The following is an 11,778-nucleotide window of genomic DNA, read 5'->3' as shown; positions in this document are numbered from 1 at the left end:
GGTTATGGTCTTTTCTACGTTCCGGGCAACCTAGGCTTCACTCTAGGGCGGTGCACCACCAGATCAAATAGTTAGGGCCTAAGAAGTCAACGCCAGAAGCATAAAATACAATATAAATACAACAGCTTTTCAATCGTATAAAATGAATAATTGCAAACAGTGTGAAAGTAATGGTCATTTCTACGTTCCGGGCAAGCTTGGCTTCACTCTACGGCGTTGCTCCACCAGATCGAATAGCTAGGGACTTAGAATTCAACGCCAGAAGCATAAAATACGATATAAATACAACAGCTTTTCCACCGTATAAAACGAATAATGGCAACCAGTGTGAAGGTTATGGTCATTTCTACGCTCCGGGCAACGTACGCTTCACTCTAGGGCGTTGCTCCACCAGATCGAATAGTTAGGGCCTTAGAAGTCAACGCCCGAAGCATAAAATACAAAATAAATGGAACAGGTTTTCCATGTATAAAACGAATAATTGTTACCAGTGTGAGAGTTATGGTCATTTCTACGTTTCGGGCAACCTAGGCTTCAATCTAGGTCTTTGCTCCAAAAGACCGAATAGCTAGGGCCTTAGAAGTCAATTGCCGAAGCATAAAATACAATAATGATACAACAGTTTTGCCATCGTATAACAGGAACAATTGCAACCAGTGTGAATGTGATAGTCATTTCTACGCTCCGGGCTACGTAGGCTTCAATCTAGTGCGTTGTTCCTTCAGATCGAATAGTTAGGCCCTGAGAAATCAACGCCAGAAGCATAAAATACAATATAAATACAACAGTTTTTCCATTGAATAAAACGAATAATTGCTATCAGTGTGAAAGTGATGGTCATTTCTACGTTACGGGCAACATAGGCTTCACCCTTGGACGCTGCCCCACCAGACGGAATAGCTAGGACCTTAGAAGTCAACGCCAGAAGCATAAAATACAATATAAATACAACTGCTTTTCCATCGTATAAAATGAATAATTGCAAGCGGTGTGAAAGTAATGGTCATGCTGCGTTCCGGACAACCTAGGCTTCACTCTAGGGCGTTGCTCCAACAGATCGAATAGCTAGGGACTTAGAATTCAACGCAAGAAGCATAAAATAGAATAAAAATACAACAGTTCTTCCATCGTATAACAGGAATAATTGCAACCAGTGTGAAAGTAATGGGCGTTTCTACCTTCCGTGCAACCTAGGCTTCACTCTAGTGCGTTGATACACCAGATCGAATAGGTAGGGCCATAGAAGTCAACGCACGATACAAAAATACAATATAAGTACAACAGCTTTTCCATCATATAAAATGAACAATTGCAAACAGTGTGAAAGTGATGGTCGTTTCTACGTTCCGGGCAACATAGGCTTCACCCTTGGTCGTTGCCCCACCAGACGGAATGGCTAGGACCTTAGAAGTCAAAGCCAGAAGCAGAAAATACAATGTAAATGCAACAGTATTTCTACCGTATAGCATGAATAATTGCAACTGCTCTGAAAGTTATGGTCATATCTACGTTCCGGGCAACCTAGGCTTGACTCTAGGGCGTTGCTCCACCACATCTAATAGCTACGACCGTAGAAGCCAACGCCAGAATCATAAAATACAATATAATTACAACAGTTTTTCCAACGTATAAAACGAACAATTGCAACCAGAGTGAAAGCAATGCTCATTTCTACGTTCCGGGCAACCTAGGCTTCACTACAGGGCGTTGCTCCACCACATCGAATAGCTACGGCCTTAGAAGTCAACGCCTGAGGCATAAAATACACCATAAATACAAAAGTTTTTCCATTGTATAAAACGAATAATTGCAACCAGTGTGAAAGTTGTGGCCATTTCTACGTTCCGGGCAACATAGGGTTCACTCTTGGACGTTGCCCCACCAGATTGAATAGGTAGGACCTTAGAAGTCAATGCCAGAAGCAGAAAATACGATAAAGATACAACAGCGTTTCCATCATATAAAATGAACAATTGCAAACAGTGTGAAGGTGATGGTCATTTCTACGTTTCGGGCTACCTAGGCTCTACTCTAGGGCGTTGCTGCACCAGATCGAATATTTAGGGCGTAAGAAGTCAACGCCGGAAGCATAAAATACAATAAAAATATAACAGCTTTTCCATCGTGTAATGGGAACAATTGCAGCCAGTGTCAAGGTGATGGTCATTTCTACGTTCCGGGCAACCTAGGCTTCACTCTAGGGCGTTGGTCTACCAAATCGAATAGTTAGAGCCTAAGAAGTCAACGCCAGAAGCACCAAATACAAAATAAATACAACTGTTTTTCCATCGTATAAAACGAATAATTGCAACCAGTGTGAAAGTAATTGTCATTTCTACGTTCCGGGCAACCTAGGCTTCACTATAGGGCGTTCCTCCACCACATCGAATAGATACGGCCTTAGAAGTCAACGCCAGAGGCATAAAATACACCATAAATACAAAAGTTTTTCCATTGTATAAAACGAATAATTGCAACCAGTGTGAAAGTTGTGGTCATTTCTACGTTCCGGGCAACATAGGGTTCACTCTTGGACATTGCCCCACCAGATTGAATAGCTAGGACCTTAGAAGTCAATGCCAGAAGCAGAAAATACAATAAAGATACAACAGCTTTTCCATCATATAAAATGAACAATTGCAAACAGTGTGAAGGTGATGGTCATTTCTACGTTCCGGGCAACCTAGGCTCCACTCTAGGGCGTTTTTCCACCAAATCCAATAGTTAAGGCCTAAGAAGTCAACGCCAGAAGCACCGAATGCAAAATAAATACAACAGTTTTTCCATCGTATAATACGAATAATTGCAACCAGTGTGAAGGTAATGGTCAATTCCACGTTCCGGGCAACCTAGGCTTCAGTCTAGGGCGTTGCTCAGCTACATCGAATAGCTGCGGCCTTAGAAGTCAACGCCAGAAGCATAAGGTACAATATAAATGCAACACTTTTTCCATTGAATAAAACGAATAATTGCTATCAGTGTGAAAGTGATGGTCATTTCTACGTTCCGGGCAACGTAGGCTTCACTGTTGGACGTTGCCCCACCATACGGAATAGCTAGGACCTTAGAAGTCTACGCCAGAAGCATAAAATACAATATAAATACAACTGCTTTTCCATCGTATAAAATGAATAATTGCAAACAGTGTGAAAGTAATGGTCATTGCTGCGTTCCGGACAACCTAGGCTTCACTCTAGGGCGTTGTTCCACCAGATCGAATAGCTAGGGACTTAGAAGTCAACGCCAGAAGTATAACATACAATATAAATACAACAGCTTTTCCGACGTAAAGAATGAATAATTGCAAACAGTGAGAAAGTAATGGTCGTTTCAACGTTCCGGGCAACCTAGGCTTCACTCTAGGGCGTTGCTCCGCCAGATCGAATAGTTAGGGCATTGGAAGTCCACGCCCAAAGCATAAAATACAAAATAAAGAGAACAGTTTTTCCATTGTATAAAACGAATAATTGCAACCGGAGTGAAAGTTATGGTCATTTCTACGTTCCGGGCAACCTAGGCTTCACACTAGGGCGTTGCTCCACTGGATCGTATAGTTAGGGCCTTGGAAGCCAACGCCAGAAGCATAAAATACAATATAAATACAACACCTTTTCCATCGTATTACAGGAATAATTGCAACCAGTGTTAAGGTTATGGTCATTTCTACGCTCCGGGCAACCTAGGCTTCATTCTGGGGCGCTGCTCCACTAGATCGAATAGTTAGGGCCTTAGAAGTCAACGCCAGAAGCATAAAATACTATATAGATGCAACAGTTTTTCCATCGTATAAAAAGAATAATTGCAACCAGTGCGAATGTAATGGTCATTTCTACGTTTCGGGCAACATACGCTTCTCTCTTGGACCCTGCCCCCGGGATCGAATAGTTAGGGCCTAAGAAGTCAACGCCAGAAGCATAGAGTACAATAAAAATGCAACAGTTTTTCCATCGTATAGCATGAATAATTGCAACCAGTGTGACAGTAATAATCATTTCATCGTTTCGGCATCCTAGACTGAACTGTGAGGCATTGCTCCACCAGATCGAATACAAAGGGCCTTAGTAGTCAAAGCCAGAAGTATAAAGTACAGAACAAACCAACAGTTTGTCCATCGTATAACAGGAATATTGCAAACACTGTGAAAGTAATGGTCATTTCTACGTTCCGGGCAGCCTAGGCTTCACGCTAGGGCGTTGCTCCACCACATCGAATAGCTACGACCTTAGAAGTCAACGACTGAGGCATAAAATACAAAATAAGGACAACAGCTTTTCCATCGTATAAAACGAATAATTGCAACCGGTGTGAAAGTTATGGTCTTTTCTACGTTCCGGGCAACCGAGGCTTCACTCTAGGACGTTGCTCCACCAGATCAAATAGTTAGGGCCTATGAATTCAACGCCTGAAGCATAAAATACAATAAAACTACAACAGTTTTTCCATCGTATAACAGGAATAATTGCAACCAGTGTTCAGGTTATGGTCATTTCTACGTTCCGGTCAACCTAGGCTTCATTCTAGGGCGTTGCTCCACTAGATCGAATAGTTAGGGCCTTAGAAGTCAACGCCAGAAGCATAAAATACTATATAGATACAACAGTTTTTCCATCGTATAAAACGAATAATTGCAACCAGTTTGAAAGTAAAGGCCATTTCTACGTTCCGGGCACCCTAGGATGCGCCCTAGGCCGTTGCGCCAGCAGGTCGAATAGCTAGGGACTTGGAGGACAACGCCACGAGCATAAAATACAATAAAAATACGACTGTCATTCCATCGTATAACAGGAATAATTGCAACCAGCGTGAAAGTAATGGTCATTTCTACGTTTCTGCCAACATAGGCTACACTCTTGGACGTTGCCCCACGAGATCGAATAGCTAGGACCTTAGAAGTCAACGCCAGAAGCATAAAATACAGTAAAAATACAACAGTTTCTCCATCCTATAACAGGAATAACTGCGACCTGTGTGAAAGTACTGGTCATTTCTACGTTTCGGGCAACCTAGACTTCACTCTAGGGCGTTGCTCCACCAAATGGAATAGCTAGGGCCTTAGAAGTCAACGCCCAAAGCATAAAATACAATAAAAGTACAATTGTTTTTCCATCGTACAGCTTGAATAATTGCAACCAGAGTGACAGTAATGATCATTTCAACGTTTCGGGAGTCCTAGACTTAACTGTGAGGCATTGCTCCACCAGATCGAATACAAAGGACCTTAGCAGGCAACGCCAGAAGCACAAAGTACAGAAAGATCCTGCAGTTTGTCCACCGTATAGGAGGAATATTGCAAACAGTGTGAAGGTAATGGTCATTTCTACGTTCCGGGCAGCCTAGGCTTCACTCTAGGGCGCTGCTCCACCACATCGAATAGCTACGACCTTAGGAGTCAACGACTGAAGCATAAAATACAATATAAAGACAACAGCTTTTCCATCGTATAAAACGAATAATTGCAACCAGTGTGAAAGTGATGGTCATATCTACATTCCGGGCAACCCTGGCTTCACTCTAGGGCGTTGTTCCACCAGATCGAATAGTTAGGGCCGAAAAAGTCATGCCCGAAGCATAAAATACAAAATAAAGAGAACAGTTTTTCCATTGTATAAAACGAATAATTGCAACCGGAGTGAAAGTTATGGTCATTTCTCCGTTCCGGGCAACCTAGGCTTCATTCTGGGGCGTTGCTCCACTAGATCGAATAGTTAGGGCCTTAGAAGTCAACGCCAGAAGCATAAAATACTATATAGATACAACAGTTTTTCCATCGTATAAAAAGAATAATTGCAACCAGTGCGAATGTAATGGTCATTTCTACGTTTCGGGCAACATACGCTTCTCTCTTGGACCCTGCCCCCGGGATCGAATAGTTAGGGCCTAAGAGGTCAACGCCAGAAGCATAGAGTACAATAAAAATGCAACAGTTTTTCCATCGTATAGCATGAATAATTGCAACCAGTGTGACAGTAATAATCATTTCATCGTTTCGGCATCCTAGACTTAACTGTGAGGCATTGCTCCACCAGATCGAATACAAAGGGCCTTAGTAGTCAAAGCCAGAAGTATAAAGTACAGAACAAACCAACAGTTTGTCCATCGTATAACAGGAATATTGCAAACACTGTGAAAGTAATGGTCATTTCTACGTTCCGGGCAGCCTAGGCTTCACGCTAGGGCGTTGCTCCACCACATCGAATAGCTACGACCTTAGAAGTCAACGACTGAGGCATAAAATACAAAATAAGGACAACAGCTTTTCCATCGTATAAAACGAATAATTGCAACCAGTGTGAAAGTGACGGTCATTTCTACATTCCGGGCAACCCTGGCTTCACTCTAGGGCGTTGTTCCACCAGATCGAATAGTTAGGGCCGAAGAAGTCAACGCCAGAAGCATAAAATACAATAAAAATACGACTGTCATTCCATCGTATAACAGGAATAATTGCAACCAGTGTGAAAGTAATGGTCATTTCTACGTTTCTGCCAACATAGGCTACACTCTTGGACGTTGCCCCAAGAGATCGAATAGCTAGGACCTTAGAAGCCAACGCCAGAAGTATAAAATACAGTAAAAATACAACAGTTTTTCCATCGTATAACAGCAATAAATGCAACCAGTGTGAAAGTACTGGTCATTTCTACGTTTCAGGCAACCTAGACTTAACTCTAGGGCGTTGCTCCACCAAATCGAATAGCTAGAGCCTTAGAAGTCAACGCCCAAAGTATAAAATACAATAAAAGTACAACAGTTTTTCCATCGTATAGCATGAATAATTGCAACCAGTGTGACAGTAATGATCATTTCAACGTTTCGGGAATCCTAGACTTAACTGTGAGGCATTGCTCAACCAGATCGAAAACGTAGGGCCTTAGAAGTCAAATCCAGAAGCAAAATGTACAAAAAAAACCAACAGTTTGTCCATCGTATAACAGGAATAATTGCAACCAGTGTTAAAATAATGGTCATTTCTACTTTCAGGACAACCTAGGCTTCACTCTAGGGCGTTCCCCCGCCAGATCGAATAGTTAGGGCCTAAGAAGTCAACGCCAGAAGCATAAAATGGAATAAAAATACAACAGTTTTACCATCGTAAAAAAAGAATAATTGCAACCAGTGTGAAACTAATGGTCATTTCTACGTTTCGGGCAACATACTCTTCACTCATGGACGTTGCCCAACGAAATCGAATAGCTAGGACGTTAGAAGTCAACGCCAGAAGCATAAAATACAAAATAAATAGAAGAGTTTTCCATTGTATAAAACGAATAATTGCAACCTGTGTGAAAGTTATGGTAATTTCTACGTTCCGGGCAACCTAGGCTTCACTCTAGGGCGTTCCCCCGCCAGATCGAATAGTTAGGGCCTAAGAAGTCAAAGCTAGAAGCATAAAGTACAAAATAAATAGAACAGCTTTCCATTGTATAAAACGATTAATTGCAACCAGTGTGGAAGTTATGGTAATTTCTACGTTCCGGGCAACCTGGGCTTCACTCTAGGGCGTTGCTCCACCACATCGAATAGCTACGGTCTTAGAAGTCAACGCCAGAATCATAAAATACAATATAAATACAACAGCTTTTCCATCATATAAAATGAATAATTGCAAACAGTGTGAAAATTATGGTCATTTCTACGTTCCGGGCTACCTAGGCTTCACCCTAGGTCGTTGCTCCACCACATCGAGTAGCTACGGCCTTAGAAGTCAGCGTCAGAAGCATAGAATACAATATAAACACAACAGCTTTTCGATCGTATAAAACGAATAATTGCAAACATTGTGAAAGTAACGGTTGTTTGTGCGCTCCCGGCAACCTAAGCTTCACTCTCGGGCGTTGCTGCACCAGATCGAATATTTAGGGCCTAAGAAGTCAACGCCGGAAGCATAAAATACAATAAAAATATAACAGTTTTTCCATCGTGTAATGGGAACAATTGCAGCCAGTGTCGAGGTGATGGTCATTTCTACGTTCCGGGCAACCTAGGCTCCACTCTAGGGCGTTGGTCCACCAAATCGAATCGTTAGAGCCTAAAAACTCAACGCCAGAAGCACCAAATACAACATAAATACAACTGTTTTTCCATCGTATAAAACGAACAATTGCAACCAGTGTGAAAGTAATTGTCATTTCTACGTTCCGGGCAACCTAGGCTTCACTGTATGGGGTTGCTCCACCACATCGAATAGCTACGGCCTTAGAAGTCAACGCCAGAGGCATAAAATACACCATAAATACAAATGTTTTTCCATTGTATAAAACGAATAATTGCAGTGTGAAAGTTGTGGTCATTTCTACGTTCCGGGCAACATAGGGTTCACTCTTGGACGTTGTCCCACCAGATTGAATAGCTAGGAACTTAGAAGTCAATGCCAGAAGCAGAAAATACGATAAAAATACAACAGCTTTTCCATCATATAAAATGAACAATTGCAAACAGTGTGAAGGTGATGGTCATTTCTACGTTTCGGGCAACCTAGGCTTTACTCTAGGGCGCTGCTCCACCAGATCGAATAGCTGGGGTCTTAGAAGTCAACGCCCGAAACATAAAATACAATAAAGATACAAGAGTTTTCCATCGTATAACAGGAATAATTGCAACCAGAGTAGAAGAGAAGGTCGTTTCTACGTTCCGAGCGGCCTAGGCTTCACTCTGGGGCGTTGTTCCACGAGATCGAATAGTTAGGGACTTAGAATTCGACGCTAGAAGCATAAAATACAATAAAAATGCCACAGTTTTTCCATCGTATAACAGGAATAACTGCAACCAGTGTGAAAGTACTTGTCATTTCTACGTTCCGTGTAACCTAGGCTTCACTCTAAGGCGTAGCTCCACCAGATCGGACAACTAGGGACTTAGAAGTCAACGCCAGAAGCATAAAATGCAATATAAATGCAACAGTTTTTCCATTGTACAACAGGAATAATTGCAACCAGTGTGAAAGTAATGGGCGTTTCTACGTTCCGCGCAACCTAGGCTTCACTCTAGGGCGTTGTTCCACCAAATCGAATAGTTAGAGCCTAAGAAGTCAACGCCAGAAGCACCAAATACAAAATAAATACAACTGTTTTTCCATCGTATAAAACGAATAATTGCAACCAGTGTGAAAGTAATTGTCATTTCTACGTTCCGGGCAACCTAGGCTTCACTCTAGGGCGTTGCTCCACCAAATCCAATAGTTAAGGCCTAAGAAGTCAACGCCAGAAGCACCAAATGCAAAATAAATACAACAGTTTTTCCATCGTATAATACGAATAATTGCAACCAGTGTGAAGGTAATGGTCAATTCCACGTTCCGGGCAACCTAGGCTTCAGTCTAGGGCGTTGCTCAGCTACATCGAATAGCTGCGGCCTTAGAAGTCAACGCCAGAAGCATAAGGTACAATATAAATGCAATAGTTTTTCCATTGAATAAAACGAATAATTGCTATCAGTGTGAAAGTGATGGTCAGTTCTACGTTCCGGGCAACATAGGCTTCACTGTTGGACGTTTCCCCACCAGACGGAATAGCTAGGACCTTAGATGTCAAGGCCAGAAGCAGAAAATACAATGTAAATGTAACAGTATTTCTACCGTATAGCATGAATAATTGCAACCACTGTGAAAGTTGTGGTCATATCTACGTTCCGGGCAACCTAGGCTTGACTCTAGGGCGTTGCTCCACCACATCTAATAGCTACGACCGTAGAAGTTATCGCCGGAAGCATAAAATAAATTATAAATACAACAGCTTTTCCAACGTAAAGAATGAATAAATGCAAACAGTGAGAAAGTGATGGTCATTTCTACGTTCCGGGCAACCTAGGCTACACTATAGGGCGTTGCTCCACCACATCGAATAGCTACGGCCTTAGAAGTCAACGCCAGAGGCATAAAATACAACATAAATACAACAGTTTTTCAATTGTATAAAACGAATCATTGCAACCAGTGTGAAAGTTGTGGTCATTTCTACGTTCCGGACAACATAGGGCTCACTCTTGGACGTTGCCCCACCAGATTGAATAGCTAGGACCTTAGAAGTCAACGCCAGAAGCATAAAATGCAGTATAAATACAACAGTTTTTCCATTGAATAAAACGTATAATTGCTAACAGTGTGAAAGTGATGGTCATTTCTACGTTCCGGGCAACATAGGCTTCACCCTTGGACGTTGCCCCACCAGACGGAATAGCTGGGACCTTAGAAGTCTACGCCAGAAGCATAAAATACAATATAAATACAACTGCTTTTCCATCGTATAAAATGAATAATTGCAAGCGTTGTGAAAGTAATGGTCATGCTGCGTTCCGGACAACCTAGGCTTCACTCTCGGGCGTTGTTCTACCACATCTAATAGCTACGACCTTAGAAATCAATGCCAGAAGCATAAAATACAATTCAAATACAACAGCTTTTCCAACGTAAAGAATGAATAATTGCAAACAGTGAGAAAGTAATGGCCATTTCTACGTTCCGGGCAACACAGGCTTCACTCTAGGGCGTTGTTCCACCAGACCGAATAGTTAGGGCCTAAGAAGTCAACGCCAGAAGCATAAAATACAATAAAAATGGAACAGTTTTTCCATCATATAGAAAGAATAATTGCAATCAGTGTGAAAGTAATGATCATTTCGACGTTTCGGGCATCCTAGATTTAACTCTGAGGCATTGCTCCACCAGATCTAATACGTAGGGCCTTGGAAGTCAACGCCAGAGGCATAAAGTACAATAAAAGTGCAACAGTTTGTCCATCGTATAACAGGAATAATTGCAACCAGTGTGAAAGTGATAGTCATTTCTACGTTTCGGGCAACCTAGGCTTCACTCTAGGGCGTTGCTCCGCCAGACCGAATAGCTAGGACCTTAGAAGTCAAAGCCAGAAGCAGAAAATACAATAAAAATGCAACAGTATTTCTACCGTATAGCATGAATAATTGCAACCACTGTGAAAGTTATGGTCATATCTACGTACCGGGCAACCTAGGCTTGACTCTAGGGAGTTGCACCACCACATCTAATAGCTACGACCTTAGAAGTCAACGCCAGAAGCATAAAATACAATATAAATACAACAGCTTTTCCAACGTAAAGAATGAATAATTGCAAACAGTGAGAAAGCAATGGTCATTTCAACGTTCCGGGCAACCTAGGCTTCACTCTAGGGCGTTGCTCCACCAGATCGAATAGTTAGGGCATTGGAAGTCCACGCCCGAAGCATAAAACACAAAATAAAGAGAACAGTTTTTCCATTGTATAAAACGAATAATTGCAACCGGAGTGAAAGTTATGGTCATTTCTACGTTCCGGGCAACCTAGGCTTCACACTAGGGCGTTGCTCCACTGGATCGTATAGCTAGGGCCTTGGAAGCCAACGCCAGAAGCATAAAATACAATATAAATACAACACCTTTTCCATCGTATTACAGGAATAATTGCAACCAGTGTTAAGGTTATGGTCATTTCTACGTTCCGGGCAACCTAGGCTTCATTCTGGGGCGTTGCTCCACTAGGTCGAATAGTTAGGGCCTTAGAAGTCAACGCCAGAAGCATAAAATACTATATAGATACAACAGTTTTTCCATCGTATAAAAAGAATAATTGCAACCAGTGCGAATGTAATGGTCATTTCTACGTTTCGGGCAACATACGCTTCTCTCTTGGACCCTGCCCCCGGGATCGAATAGTTAGGGCCTAAGAAGTCAACGCCAGAAGCATAGAGTACAATAAAAATGCAACAGTTTTTCCATCGTATAACAGGAATAATTGCAACCAGTGTTAAGGTTATGGTCATTTCT

This window comes from Calliopsis andreniformis, unplaced genomic scaffold (genome assembly GCF_051401765.1).
Source record: "Calliopsis andreniformis isolate RMS-2024a unplaced genomic scaffold, iyCalAndr_principal scaffold0008, whole genome shotgun sequence".
Classification (NCBI taxonomy): domain Eukaryota; kingdom Metazoa; phylum Arthropoda; class Insecta; order Hymenoptera; family Andrenidae; genus Calliopsis; species Calliopsis andreniformis.
Note: the sequence above shows the minus strand (reverse complement) of the source record.